Here is a 17,009-nt window from a genome sequence, read left to right as displayed (position 1 = left end):
CGCATTAGAAACTCGTTTAAATACGTATCGTTGTGGTATGTATGTTAGCCATTTTATCGTGTCGAACACGCATTAGAAATACGCATTAGATGCGTATAAAGACAGGTATACAATAAGGCGCCTACTGAGTATCAGACTCGCATTTGAAACTCTTGTAAACACGTATAAAACACGATAACCAGAGAATATTCAAAACGATATTTTCCTGGTATTACATGCGCATTTAAAACTTTCCAGAATACGCATTATTTACGAAATATGTTAGCCATTTTATCGCATCAAACGCGCATTAAAAATAGACATCAGATGCGTATAAAGACAGATATCGAATACGACGCCACTGAGTATCAAACTCGGATTTAAACACGTATAAAACACGATAACCAGAGAATATTCAATACAACTTTATTAACTATTATGAATTCATAACATAATGATAATGACTAGCAGTAAGCAACCCGTAATACGGGTTATGAGTTATTAAATCATTAATAACAATAAAAACACATTAATAACATTAACAACAATAAAAACATCAAGTTATTAATATAACTTGATATATTATCTAAAATATTAAATACAAATTTATCTATAAATATTTTAACTTTGACTCCGTATCAGCAACGTCATTGCTTATAGGTAACGACATAAAGACCGCATTAACATCAGCTGAGTTCTTTTTAAAATCTGTCACAACACAAGTACCAAAAAAGGAAAGTCAAGTAAAGCCTGCAAATACCTAAAAAAAGATATGAAAAAAAAAAATTATAATTTTTAATTACAAAAGTACTATTTGCATTTTATTGTTAGTAGAATTAGGATAATAATAACAGAAACTATTTGAACCTGTCATTTCGAAAAGGGCACAAGTCCATTTACTAAAAATTTTCAAAATCAACAAAAATATAATTTTTTATTAAAATAATGCCTAGGTTGCTAAAGAAATTAAACATAGAAGTAGATAAATAAAGAACGTATATAACTTATGTATTTTTTATTTCTTATAAAAAAAACATAAATCATACAGAAATTTTCAATTCAAAATTATAAACTAACTGCTAAAAGTTTCGGACTTATGTCTTTTTCGAAATGACAGGTTCATATATTCTGTCTACAGAATAATTAAAAAAGATTATAAAAAGGCTAGACAACACAATGTATACATTGTTACTATAGTAACGCTGGCAAATAACACCACAACTTAATAAGATATTTTATCAACTTAAATACCTGGACAAAAAAGATTTTATTTATTACAATATTTGAACAATCAAGGTACAATTATAGTTAAACAATTTGAGCAACTATATCATAAAATAGCAAGAAACTTGTAAAATATTTCTTATAAATGGTAATTATCATTTGTGGTATTAAGAAATATATATTTCCAGCATTTCTTAATTAAGCTCCGGCTTCTCTCTAACTGTTGACTAATGAATTATAGAGTAAATTTCACATCATACTAAATTTACAAAATAAAAACCATGTTTCAACAGTTAGCTAACTAATCAAGAGATGACAAAGGGAAGACAAACTAAAAAAAAAAAATGAAAAAAAGAACATAATTATGATAAAAATTATTTAGATTTAAAAGTGTTAATTGTTACTATAAATAGTTAAACTCATACTTTGCTTTGTTCTGAAGTGTCTAAAGTAAAATCAAATTAACAGACATTAACACTGCTTGACACGGAATTCTGTCAAGTAAGTTTTCTGCACGCCGAGTTGCATTTCTTACATATCAACAACGATTAATTTTATCCTGCCTAGATCAATTTTTTTTATTTGGCAACTTTTTTCAAGTTGCCTATTAGCATTTTACATTAATAACTTCGTTGAGCCTAATAGTATCTATTTCAATTTAATTGTTATCATTAAACATATTACCAGTAATCTTATTATTGTTACAATTGAATAAATGAATGTAAAAGAATCTTACAAATTGTGATCTTTTCTAATCAAAACTTTATTTAAATTAAGATTTATTGAAATCCATATCTTTTTATATGTTTATATACATTCGTTGTTTATCAAAAATATTAAACAATATTTATGTACATCAATTATTTTTAATTTAACAAAGAATCTACAATGCACAAAATTATTTTTACCTTAATGAACAAAAATAATAAATGCACAATCTTGTATAAAATATTGAAGCAATGTCAGTCAGTATATTTTACTCTAAAGTAATTAGAGTAAAATATACTGACTGATATATATATATATATATATATATATATATATATATATATATATATATATATATATATATATATATATATATATATATAATATATATCATATATATATATATATATATATATATATATATATATATATATATATATATATATATATATATATATATATACATATATATATATATATATATATATATATATATATATATATATATATATATATATATATATATATATATATATATATATATATATATATATATATATATATTGAAATATAGGCAGATTTAAGTTTATAAACTTTTGTGTCAACAAATTACAGTCAGTTTTCCAAGTTAAATACATAAAATATATATCAAATATAAAATAAATCCAATATAAAATAAACAAAATAGTAAACCAGTATCACTTACACCGTGTGAAGTAATTAAAAAACACTTCAGTTCTTTTCAATCACTCTAAAAAATAACTTTCAGCTCTTTCCAATAGCACTAAAAGAAAAAAAAAAACTTGCTTAGCTGAGTTGCTTAGTTTATAAGAATCTGAAAACAGATAAGTAAAAAACCAAGAACAAACAAACATTTATTTGTTAGAACTACTATATTTAAACAAATTAAATAAAACAAAGAACAACGCCAATTCTCCTTAAAAGCTAAAAAAAAATTTGCTTGCAGACCTTGCATGTAAAATAAAATGTGAATAAGAAACACATTTAGAAAAGCCAAGAAAAAATTCATAAAAATTTACATACATTTGTTCTTTTATATCGCATAAATCTGAAATGAAAAAATGTAATTGATAAGTAAATACAAAGAAAAACATCAAATATGAATTGAAAATCATTACATCTGATAGAGATAAGATGTCATGATAAGATAGTAGTAGTTGTTAAATATTGTTATTTTATGTTAGCTTTTAGAAAACAAATCATGTTGGTACTTCATGGTTCTAAAAATTCAAATTGTGATATAAACAAAATGTACATACGGCAAAATGATTTTTCTTAAGTGGCTTTTAGTGAATGATTAAAAGCAGTGAGTTTCAATAATAAAACCACTTAAAATTTTTAACTATAGACACCAACATAAAGGTAAGCCAAATGTAACAACATTAGTAACATAAATAACAACTTTACGCAAAATCTTGCTCAACACGTTTGCCAAGTGGCACACTTTGAAAACATAGAAACAACATAATATAAACATGTATAATAATTATAAAACACAATACATTTATTTAACTTTATATAACATATATAAACACCTCATATAATATTTATATACACAATAGATACATTTTATACTATTTTAATGACACATTTATAAAACAATTATATAATATATATTACCACATACATATATTTATCAAAAACATTTTAACTTTGAACATAATATAAACATATATGCAAACTATAAACATATATAACTTGAATTGCGCGAACAAAAAATTTAAAAATAACATGAAAAAATCTAAAAAGATTCATATATATATATATATATATATATATATATATATATATATATATATATATATATAATATATATATATATTATATATATATATATATATATATACATACATATATATATATATATATATATATATATATATATATATATATATATATACATACATATATATATATATATATATATATATATATATATATATATATATATATATATATATATATATATATATATATATATATATATATATATATATGTAAATTATGTTAGTGTATTTTACAAATAGAGTGCTCAATGTTCTTAAAGAACAGAGCAATAATTAATTAGTAAAAAACACTTATCTAACTTTTATCTTCGACTTGAAGTTTCACCATTGCTGGATCATCAGGAAGAGACTCTTCCTGATGATCCAGCAATGGTGAAACTTCAAGTTAAAGATAAAAGTTAGATAAGTGTTTTTTACTAATTATATATATATATATATATATATATATATATATATATATATATATATATATATATATATATATATATATATATATATATATATATATATATATATATATATATATAATTCATATATAAAGACATATCTCGTAATAAAATATCAAATTATAATTATACTTAATTTAAATCAAATACTTATTGAATAAAGAGCAAAAAACAGATAGAAGAACTGCAATCCCTATAACAAAATTTAACGTTTAGCAACAATAAAATGTCAGTGTTGGCTTGAAATTTTAATTTATTTTTCTAAATTTTTTAAAACAGTACAAAAAAAAGGTAATAACATAACAGAAATGTTAATAAAATAATAATCAACATAATAAAATAAGCAAGGTATGAAATGATAGGATTTATAATATATTTGAATTATATTAATTTAGAACTTAAATTAAAACTAAATAAATTTAAAAGTTACTTTTAAATTTATTTAGTTTTAACTTAAGTCCTAACTTTATGAAGTCCTTAATTAATATAATTCAAATATATTATAAATTCTATTATTTCATACCTTGCTTATTTTATTATTTTATATTATTATTTTATTATTACTACTTTTAAAGTAGTAATAAATATTTTTATGATAAAGTTTAAGTAACTTTTTTAGTACAAAAAAGTACTGTAACTGTATTGGAGATATGCGATACTGCTTTAGCAGAACGATATCTCTTCATGCAACTTTGCATGTATTCCTGACTATTCCTTTTCATTCCAGACAAACTTTTTACTAAATTTCTTAAGAGAAAACTTTTTAACTTAAATTTTGTTTTCACAATTTCAGTTTAAGCATGCGCTTTAAAGCAAAGATTTTCGTTTTTCCGTTATATGTTGATATTTGATCAAAATCAAGTACAATATCGTATCCGATTTGGATCAAATATTAAATAATAGGTAAATTTTGATAAACAAGTGGTATTGAACTCGAATTCGAAACTTAAAACTAAATGCGTATTTTTCTGGTATCAACGGCAGTATGTTATACGTGATCAATACTCCGAGTATTTACAATACTAGATATGCCGACTGGGATATTAATGGTTAGAAGTAATATCCATGTTATTAGTCAACGATTGAATTTTTATTGAAAAAATTAGCTGACAACCTTAAACATAACTCTTTATCATTTGGAAACTTGTAGTCTTTGAATTAGTTTTTCAGTACTATTATAGTTTCCACGACAATTTCCTTTTGAGCATTTTTCAGAAATTTCTCAAATGATTATACAAATTTGATAAAGTTTTTGTTTGTTGACATACTAAACTTAATTTGTGGTAATGGTACAGGTGTTTGCACCTTAATAATATTTTCAAACCTTATTTCTTCACAAAAATTGTTCAAATGATTTAAACCCTACAAAACTTGAATGAATTACCCGTTGTCCTAAGTTAGTTGAATCTTTAAATCATTTATTTGCATTCATAACTGAAATATAAGCGCTATCTTTAATTCAGATCTAAAATTAAAAAATTAAAACGATTTTTGATGTTTTATTTTTAAATGTTGTTTGTATATAATTTTATTATACCATAATAAAATAAATAACATTGCTACTTTCTTTTAGGGGTTGTTCCTGTGGACAGTGGAAAAGCTAATAATATAACTATTGTACTCCAAAATCTGGTAAAAATTTTTAAAGTATCAGAGAATATCATTGCTGTGTGAACTTAAACAACAGTTTCAAATACAGGGAAGAAGTCAAAAGCAATCGTAAACCTAGTCAGAGTTTTGGGAACACCAGTGCTCTTGTATCGGTACCATTTTGCTGAAATCCATATAAAATGGGACATCAAAGCTTTTTTTAAAAAACAAACTGTAGGACCTTATAAACAGATGGAGTATTCCATAGTGACTGATGTAAAGTTTGCAATTTTCATACCTAATTTAAATACTTTCCATTTATATTAGATCATCGTTATATAAGTCAAAATGTATTTATATATATATGGGCAATATTGGTGTATATATAAAATTTCCAGACTTCGTATTTATCTTCAAGTAGAAAAATTTATGTTCGTTACTGACGTAACGCTGCGATCTGCTCAGTGGCGTCCCGAAGAGAATGGTATGGGGGAGGGGGGGAAATATGACTTTTTGCCGACTAGATTTACATTTTATTAGAAAAAGATTTCGAAAAAAAAAAAAAGGTCCTCATTTTTAAATATTTGCCGACTGAAAGTCTACATTTGCCGACAAGGTAGATATAGCCGATATTTGCCGACAGGTTTTTTATAATCGGGGGGTTAGACACCCCGACGTCCTCCCCCCTCCCTCAGCCTAAAGACGGCCCTGAATCTGCTCTTTTTTTTAGTATTACCATTTGACTTAAAGTTTCTCTGAAAGTTTAAAAAAAAAAAAACTGAAAAGTTACTTTGAATTAAAGACTCATTTATGTAGATAATTTGTTGTACATATAAGTTATATTAATGTATTAATAAAAATAAGATAGTTTCCTTTGCAGAAGATATTATTCTGGGTCCGTATTCTTATCTCTCCGTTAAGCTTAACGGAGCGTTAATTACATTAATAAAAAAATTATTTAAAATTATAATTTTTTAAACATAAATGTTTTATTAAGGTATTAGTTTTATTTTAACAAATTTATATAAATTTTCGTCATTTCTTTACTTAGAAATATTGTAATGAAATTTCAAACAAAAGCTCCGTCAAGCTTAACGTAGAGATGAGAATATGGCCCCTGAAGTACATTAATTACTCATGTTACGTTACTGACGTAATGCTCTAACTCAGAGAATCATAGTTGTTTAAAAACATGCTAATTTAGTCAAGTTTTATTTTATTTTTTGATAACATTTATTATTGATAAAATTGGTATATTAAAGATATTATATAATTCCAGTAAAAAAACTCTCATAACAAAAGATAACTATTTGGTTGCTTTAACTTGAATTTTAAAATTTGGTAAATATTTGTGTGACTCCTTTATGAACAATTTGAAAGTAAAGGCCTTAAAACGCTGTCACATTGACCAGAAATAATTACACCAAACAACCCAAAAATAAAAAATCCAATTTTGTTTTCTTATTCTCTTTCCACTCTAATCACAGTTTCATAATATAAACTTTAGTTTTTTTTTTGTTTTTTTTGTAGTTGTTTTAGGTGCTCACAGAAGCCCTTACGCAGTGGCGGCGTTAGGGTAGGGCCTGGTTGGGCGATGGCCCAGGGCGCCGAATATAAAGAGGCGAAACTAATTGGTTATTTTACCCTTTGCCTTTTTTTTGAATGGGGTTAAATTGAGCTAGGGGCGCCGTAGAAATCTCGCCCAGGGCGCTGGTAGTGCTAAAACCGACACTGCCCTTTCGGACTTATTACAGAGCACCGCGGGAGAGCATTTAACAAGAGGTTCGCGCCTCCTTCCGTACCGATGTCGCCTGTGGGGCGGGACGTGGCATTGAACCTCGGACCTCTGGGTTCTGAGCTAGAACTCTAACCACTGCGCCACGGCTGCTAGTTAATAAGCAAATAGATGTTTTAAATCAAACAAGATGCAATTTTTTTGCCAATATCTCAATAACTTTCTTTTTTTTTGGTAATAGTTTGAACATCAAAATAATATTGTTTTTTTTATTGCTGGTAACAATTTTGATGAAGAAATTAATTTTGACAACCCAATTTCTTAATTGCGTTTTTAATTTCATCAACGTCAACCAAAATATTTACTTTGCATATTGGGATGCTGTTGATACTTCGATATTTTGAGCCAAAATTCTGGATTTTACAAATCTTTTAACAAATCCCCCAATTCCGTCAACAACGGATTTGCCGTGCATGGGTGCAAAAATAGCCCATTTAATTTTCATTTTGTGTCGTTTTTGTAACATTTTTAAAGACTCCATTATATACTTATTTTTGAACTGAGATGTTGCATTATTACTCCAAAATGTAACTTGTTGGACTGTTTCTGGGAGCTGCTCCATAATGACATCAATAAACGGACTCACGGTTTCTTTTGAATGTTTTTGATAGTCCGATGCAATTGCAAGCGACTGCAAATGACACCGATGGATTCTGTTTTTCAAACATTGTTTAAAAAACAGAATCGACTTGGATTCTGTTTTTTAAACATTGTTTAAAAAACAGAATCCAAGTATTATTATTGGATTAACTAAACCAAATGTTTAGCACTAACTTTTTTTAATTCCGCCTTCACAAGCTTCAACAAAGTCTGATATGTTTGGTGTTGTACTTATATCATCCCTAAGATAAAATATTTGCGCTAACTTTATATCTAATACACTTTTACAGTTGCTGCGATTTAACTTAAACGGTTGATTTTCAGCTAATAATGTTTTCAAAATGGAAGTATTTTGTTCTGGAGATCCAACTAAGGCATTTTTTACTTTTTTCATTAACTTACCTTTGACTTGAGGACAAGAAAAAGGACTTGACTTGTTTGTTGATCGCTCAGCAGTTCTCTTCTTCTCTCTCTTTACTTCTTTTGCCTTCCCAGCAAACATGTCAGCGTTGAATCAACGTTAAAAACCGGTCGCAGCGTAGAAAAAGCGTTGCAGTCACAAAAACAACGCGCTTTCAACGTTGAATCAATGTTTGTTTTTGTATACTAAATCGCGGTAAATTTAAACGTTGAATAAGCGTTGAAACTGTAACGTAATTTAGCTTCTCAAAAAAAGACGTTTATTCAACGTGGAATCAACTTACGCAAAAAGCCACTTTAAAGACGATTCAAAATATATGCTTTATCAACGTTAAAAATAAACCGCTTTTTAAACGTCACATTTTCAACGTTGAATAAGCGTATAAATATCAACTTATTTTATCTTCTCAAAAAATCGCGTTTATTCAACGTTGAATAAAAGTACGCAAATAATCACTGTAAAAACGTCGCAAAGTTGAAAGTTTATCAACGTTAGACATTAGCTGCTTTTTCAACGTATTCAAGCTATTTATAAAACAACGCTTATTCAACGTTACATATACCAACGTTGAAAATGTGGTAGTTAAAAAACGTTGAAAAAGTGTTATTTTGCCAACGTTAATTAAACGTTGTTTTGACAACGTTGAGGAAGTGACACATTCAAAATTATTGTCTCATTAACTAGCCATTACTAAAATTTGCCGTAAAGAAAAGGCAACGAAAACTTAATAGAATGCATGCAGATGGTATAAAAAAAATATTTTAATTATGTTATGTTTTATAACTTCTTTTTATTGCGGCTAATTTAAAACTTTTTTTATTGCAGCTAATTTTAAACATTTATTCTTTATCATATATTTTTATTATTTGTAATAATATGTATTTATGGGTAAATTTATGAATACATATAAAAGAAATATATACATTTTATACATGTATATAAAATGTTTATATTTCTTGTCCTAATTTTAGAGTTGGAGTTCTATACTTAATTCTAACATTTATTATTTATCATATACCTTTGATATATATTTTTATTTATTTTAACATTATGTATTAATGCATGTAATTATGAATATATATACAAGAAATATATACATTTTATACATTTATATATACATATATGTTTATATATATATATATATATATATATATATATATATATATATATATATATATATATATATATATATATAATATAAACATATATGTATATATAAATATATATATATATATAATTATATATATTTATATATATATGTAAATAAAACAAATGATTCCTTTTTTTTAGATGATCTATTACAATGACTTCACAATCTTGGGCTTAAGTTGTTTATTTTAAAAACAGATTGAAGCAGAGGCAGTTGCTCTATGTTGTTGGGTAGAGGATGGTTGGTTATTTTTGTCAACTGGTGTTCATACAATGAAAGCTGCCTATAATAGTTTTCCAATTAATTATTCATGGAACAAGCTTAGAGTTAAAAGAATTAAAGTTACTGGAGGTCGTTAAATTTTACAGTACTCATTGCTATTTTAATTGTTTTATATGAATAAAAAACTGTTATAGTTTTATATTAATTATATATTATTTTATATTAATTATACTGTTATAGTTTTATATTAATGGTGAAGTACTATATCAAATAAACTATCTTATTTTTATTTTGGGATAAGTAAAATTTTGAATCTGTTTATTGAATTATGATTGCCTAAATATATATCGTAATCTGTTTGCACTGGGTCTACATTTTAGTTTTTACATTTTTGTTTATATTTGTTTTACTAAATAATTACTTATAAGTATCTATTATTAGATAAAGAAGTAGGCGAAGGATTTAATTTTACGACTGCAGAGGACTCCGAAAAAGAATGAAAGTAATTATGTTAGTGAATGATTGTGTTTCTCTTTGCATTTAATTTTTTATATGGTGAAGAATAAATAAATCCTAATACTAACTATTAGTCATATCTGATTTTAATAATACTGTTTCAATTTTTTTGACATGTGTATATACGTATATATATATATATACATGTATACATTGATATATATTTATATATAAATATATATATATATATATATATATATATATATATATATATATATATATCACGGAAAAAAACACATACTGAAACTTTTTAGTCCCTGTGTAATAAGAAAACAAAATATTAAACAAAAGTTCACATCCAGAGGTAATCCACTGGTATTAAGGGTGGTAGCCCTCTTAGCAAGTTGTTTGCTTCAAGATGGACTTCCTTCTTGAAGAAAATTGGCCAAAAATTGGCCAAGGAAACCATAGTGATTTGAGCAGAGCATTACATGTTTGGTGTGGAAAGTTATCATCTATGATCTCTTCTCTTACTACAAAAGTTGGTTTCTTAGAAGCAGAAAACAAAATGCAACAAAAAGAAATTGATTTACTTAAAAATAATAACAAAGCAAACATCACTTATCAAAATAATATTCACAGTGCTGACGTCTGGGCAGGTTTCATTAGTAAAGAAAAGGACATTGCTGCCAAAGAGAAAAATGCTGCTTTGTTTGCTAAAATTTCAAAAGAAAACAACGAAAAAAATAGAATTTTAAATAATATTATTATAAGTGGTCTTACTGAGTCAGTAAATTTGGATGATGATAATAAAGCAATTGATGAAATTCTTACTATCTTAAAAGTGTCTTGTGACGATGTAAAAGTTAAAAAAAGACTTAAAAAGAAAAATGCCTCTCCTCTTACTTCTTCTATCTCTAGTGACATGGACAACAAATTTATTTATGTGCCCCCACGTCCTCCTTTGGTTTTAATTGAATTTAAGAGTTATGAAAAACGTCAATCGGCTTTGGCTAATGCAAGAGAACTTAAATATATTCATGGTTTTACAAAAGTTTACGTTCGACCAGATCAAACTGAAAATGAAAGAATAGCTCTCTCTAAACTTCATGCTGAATGTAGAATTAGAAACAATGCTCTTCCAAATTCTTTTGATGATCCGCAAGGGAGGCGACTCAATTGGGGTACAAGAGATGGAAAAAAAGGATTTTGGTCTGTGCGATCTGGTTCAATTCGATGGATCGAACACAAAGAATAGAACATCTAACCCTAACATTTATAGTCCTCCACCTTTTTCATCTAGTTACTCTTTATTTGAACTTAAATGTCTTTATTTTAATCCAACATCTTTGGATAATAAATGGGATGAATTCCAAGCTAGAATTGCATCACTAGATTACCCGCACATCATTGCAGTTACAGAAACATGGTTCACCGCGACATCTTTAACAAATCTAGAAAATTACACTGTGTATCTTCGAAACAGGACAACTCGTGGAGGAGGTGTAGCCATTTACGTTAGAAAAGACATTCATTCATATGAATGTGAGTTCAGTGATAAACAGATGGGTGAGCAAATATGGTGTCAGGTTTCAATTGGAAATGATGTTTTGCTAATTGGTTGTATTTATCGCCAACCATTCACTCTATATGAGTCTGATTTACAAATCAACAAGTCAATCAAACGTGCTAAAGCTCTGATTGATAATGGTAAATTTACAAGTGTTCTCCTAGTTGGTGATTTTAATCATAGTGATATTAGCTGGTGTAATTTGGGCGGAAAATGTAAATATGGCAAACAATCTAGTCAAATTTTTTTTAGATACTATAAATGATTGCTTCCTATCTCAGTTTGTCACAGAACCAACGTTTATCAATAACACACTTGACCTGGTGCTCTCTGATGACCCTGATCGTATTTATAACGTTACGATTGGTCCTCCACTTGGTTGTACACAAAAAAATCATTTCCATAATTCACTTTTATGGGATTTTAGAATTAAAACATCGACCAAAACAATTAGTCATCACAAAGTGAATTACATCTATGATAAAGGTGACTATAATGCCATCAGTGAGGGTCTAAAAATGATTGATTGGCCGAAATTATTTACAAATAAATCAGCAGATGAAAGCTTTGAACTATTTAAAGACATTTACATTTCATTGGTTGAACATCACATTCCTAAATACAATATGTCCTTTAGTTTGAAAAAACGTGATCCAAAATGATTTAATTCTACTATTAAAGCAGCGACTAAAGAAAAATTTAGACTATTTATGAAGCTACGCTGTTCTTCAAGGAAATTGAAGGATTATATTAGAGTCTTATATAACAAACAAAATCGCCTGGTCAAAAAGCTTGTTGCTGATGCTGTACTAAAGTTCGAGAATGAAGTCATTTCTGCTTGTAAGTCTTGCCCAAAAAAGTTTTACTCTTATATAAATAGCCAAAAGTCTTGTAAAAGTGAAATTCTATCTCTTTTTAATCACAATGGAGTGCAGTTAGTAGATAAAATGTCTATTGCAAGCTGCTTAAATAATCAATTTTTTAAAGCATTTTCATCACCTGACACTTACTCCCAAGCGCCAAATTTTCCTCGAAGAACTGAAATTGTTTGTTCTCCAGTTTCAAGCTCCATATTCAGTTGTTGCAATATTGAAAAACTTTTATTCGCGCTTGACTCTTCGAAAGGCACTGGTAACGATGGAATCCATCCTAGAGTGCTAAAAAGTTGCTCCAAAGAAATCAGTGTGCCTCTCTCTCTCTTATTTATCAAGTCGTTTGATTCTGGACAAGTACCGTCTGGGTGGAAACTTGCTAATATAACGCCAATATTCAATAAGGGTCAGCGTACTGATCCTGGAAATTACAGGCCTATTTCCCTCACCTCTGCAGTTGGAAAATTAATGGAGAAAATAATGCGTGATGTCATGACTGAACACCTAGTTAAGCATAACCTGTTATCTCGGCATCAACACGGTTTTGTCAAATCTAAATCGTGCATCACCAATCTTCTTGAAGTACTGGATATCATTACCGAAGCCTTAAGTGACAACTGTGCTGCATTGCTCATCTTGTTAGATTTTACCAAAGCTTTCGATCGTGTGTCACATTCTCTGCTTTATCACAAACTGGCTGGCTATGGTTTTGGCAAAAATATTCTTGCCTGGCTCAAGGACTTTCTTGAAAATAGGAAGCAGCGTGTCGTTCTGGGAAATTTCGCATCTGAATGGATGGATGTCCAGAGTGGTGTTCCTCAAGGATCGGTCATAGGACCTCTTCTATTTTTGCTTTTTATTAATGACATGCCAGAATTAGTCAAAAACAGTTGCAAACTATTTGCTGATGATAGCCAGTTGGTTGTCAAAATAAAAACAGTTACAGACTTGGGGTTTGTTCAAAAAGACATTGATATTTTATGTGATTGGTCAAGACTTTGGTGCATGGAATTTAGCATAAATAAATGCAAGGTTCTAAAGTTTCATGGTGGTTCCACAGACATTGATATCCCCTTTACAATGGTGAATAATAATGGCAGTCACATTCCTCTTGAAGATGTATCCGTTGAGAGAACATTGGGCGTTTTAATAAACAATAAACTCAAATGGTCAGAACAAATTAGTCATGCCATTCTTAAAGCTAACTCTGTACTTGGCCTACTCAGAAGAACTTTTAAAAAATGGAATCCTAGTATGTTTGTGAAGCTCTATACAGCATATGTAAGACCGATATTGGAATACTGTGCACCAATTTGGTGCCCTTTTCTTCTAAAAGACATTAAAAAATTAGAATTAGTCCAACGTAGAGCTACTAAACTTGTTCCACAATTGCGCAACTTGAAATACGAAAAACGATTAGCAAATCTGGGTCTCAGCACATTAGCTGAACGTAGAACAAGAGGAGATGTAATCCAATTTTTTAAAATTTATAAAAAACTAAATGTTGTTAACTGGCAACAGAAGACAAACCAAGCAAGTGCTCTATTATGTGATGGACCTGCAGGTCATCTTCGTGGTGCCAAGCATAAAATTGAACGAGAATTAACGAAAAACACTCAAAGACATAATTTCTTTATAAACCGAGTGGTGTCATCATGGAACACTTTGCCTGCTTCGGTAGTTGCTTCAAATTCAGTTAACGAGTTCAAAAACAATTACGACAAATGGAACCGTTCTCTCTCACGTCGGTCTACTATAGTCGGGTCACGTTAGTTACTCGACTCATAGAAGTCTAACTTCTATTGTAGAATTTTTACTATAACTATAACTATATACATATATATATATATATATATATATATGTATATATGAATATATATGTAAATATATACATATATATATATATATATACATATATATATATATATATAAATATATATATATATATAAATATATATATATATATAAATATGTATATATATATATATATATATATACATATATATGTATATATATACATATATATATATATATTTATATATATGTGTGTGTATATATATATATATATATATATATATATATATATATATATATATATATATATATATATATATATATATATATATATTTATATATATATATATATATATATATATATATATATATATATATATATATATATATATATGTATATATGTATATACATGAATAGCATTAACATTGTTGATAAATTCAGAACTCGAACAATAAAAACAAAATTATTTACGTTGGAATCTACATAACTGCACAAAATTCCAAGTTTTTTTAAAATTTGATTGTAAACAAGAAAAAAAATATAATTTCATAATTTTTTTTAAATCATTGTAAAAGTAATTCTATTAAATGAAATGAGCTATCTTACAATTATTTTAGATTTCAAAATTACCCATATACATTTTCAATAGGGTTAAGGTCTGGACTTTGTGGCGGCCATTTAAGGATATTAACTTTACTTTTTTTTGAGGAACTGTTGTGCCGCTTTGCATGTGTGTTTAGGGTCGTTGTCATATTGAAAAAAAAATTTGCGATCAATTCTTAAACGGATTGACATAAATTTTTTGAAAGCCAATCAACATACAACTTCCCTGTCATTATACATTCTAGATATACCAATCGTCCCACACTAGTTGAATCAAAACATCCCTAAGCCATAGGCGAGCCACCTCCATGCTAGACTGTTTTTGTAAGATTTCTATCTAAGAGTGCATCACAAGGTCTGCGCCAAACTCTTTGTCCTTTTTTAAGCCAAGTATTTGACATTTATTCTTATCAGACCATAACACTAAGTTCCAAAATGCCTAACACTTGTTAATATGCAGTTTTGCAAATGCTAAAAGTTTTTTTTTGTTTATACGACTAATGAGGGGTTTACTTTTCTGGAAAAGGTTTATTTAAACCACCTAAATTATTAAACCACTTAAATTAAGTCTTCTCTGTATAGTTCGATAGGAAACATTTAATTTAAGATTTTCAACAATCTGCCTTTAGGTTATTGTTGAACTTTTTTTTTTTATCAGTGCAATTAGGATATCGGTTATTGTTGAAGTCTTAATGGGGCGACCAAGTCTTTCCTGATTTTCAGCAGAACCAGTTGTTTCATACTTTATACACATCTTCCTAACACCACTTACTGATATTTGATATTTTTTATCACATTGCTTGTAGGCTAGGCCCTTTTTTCTATCAAAAGTAACCCGAGATCGGATGTCCAATGAATAATTTTGATGATAAACCATTATTGTTATTTTAACTTTTTCTAAAAATAAATTCCAAAAAATACAGTTTAAAATGCTTATTATTAATAGCTTTAACAAAATATTTTTGATATTAATACTTTTAAGTAAATAGTTATTGACAAAGCATTATATCTCATAATAAAAATGTAGATGTTTCTTACTTTTGTCACTTTTATTTTAGACAGAAAAACTGTAAGTTAGCAAAGTTCATTTAATAGAGTTACTTTTGCATTAAGTTAAAAACAGTTATAAATGTTTTTTTCTCTCTCTGGAATCAAATTTAAAAAAAAAACATAAAACTTTTGCAGTTATATAGATTCTGACATAAATAATTTTGTTTTCATTGTTTGAGTTTCGATTTTATCATTAATTTTACTTAATTTTGCCTGTGACTGTATGTATATATATATATATATATATATATATATATATATATATATATATATATATATATATATATATATATATATATATATATATATATATATATATATGTATATATATATATATATATATATATATATATATATATATATATATATATATATATGTATGTATGTATGTATGTATATATATATATATATATATATATATATATATATTATATATATATATATATATATATATATGTATATATATATATACAGTAAACTCCCGGTTATTCGAACCTCCAAGGGGTATAAGAATTTATTTCAAATAACCCAAAACTCGAATAACTGAATATGCTCTTTAAAATTATCTACTTTAAGTTTCTTTCAAATTTTAATAAAAGTAGAAAGTAAAAAAGAAAAAGACCCTTGGAATTGGTGCTACTTCAGTTTTATCCTTGTAAAATAATAAATATTTTACAATTCATTGAAAATATAGTCCATTTTTTTTTTTCTTTGTTCATT

At 27.1% G+C, this 17,009-nt stretch overlaps 2 long non-coding RNA genes across 2 annotated transcripts; one reads left to right on the top strand and one right to left on the bottom strand.

Moving 5' to 3' along the window:
* Nucleotides 1–449: 449 nt before the first annotated feature.
* LOC136076571 (uncharacterized) lies at nucleotides 450–3,643 on the bottom strand. Its single transcript, XR_010636387.1, has 3 exons — nucleotides 2,956–3,643; nucleotides 2,618–2,695; nucleotides 450–739 (listed from the first exon to the last, which is right to left on the bottom strand). It is a non-coding gene; the product is annotated as an uncharacterized LOC136076571 (long non-coding RNA).
* Nucleotides 3,644–9,088: 5,445 nt separating this feature from the next.
* On the top strand, nucleotides 9,089–10,450 carry LOC136076570 (uncharacterized). Its single transcript, XR_010636386.1, has 3 exons — nucleotides 9,089–9,316; nucleotides 9,862–10,072; nucleotides 10,385–10,450. It is a non-coding gene; the product is annotated as an uncharacterized LOC136076570 (long non-coding RNA).
* Nucleotides 10,451–17,009: the final 6,559 nt, after the last annotated feature.

Source organism: Hydra vulgaris, chromosome 02 (genome assembly GCF_038396675.1).
Source record: "Hydra vulgaris chromosome 02, alternate assembly HydraT2T_AEP".
Taxonomy (NCBI): Eukaryota; Metazoa; Cnidaria; class Hydrozoa; order Anthoathecata; family Hydridae; genus Hydra; species Hydra vulgaris.
The sequence above is the reverse complement of the archived record's forward strand: the minus strand, read 5'-3'. Positions and strand labels throughout refer to the sequence as shown.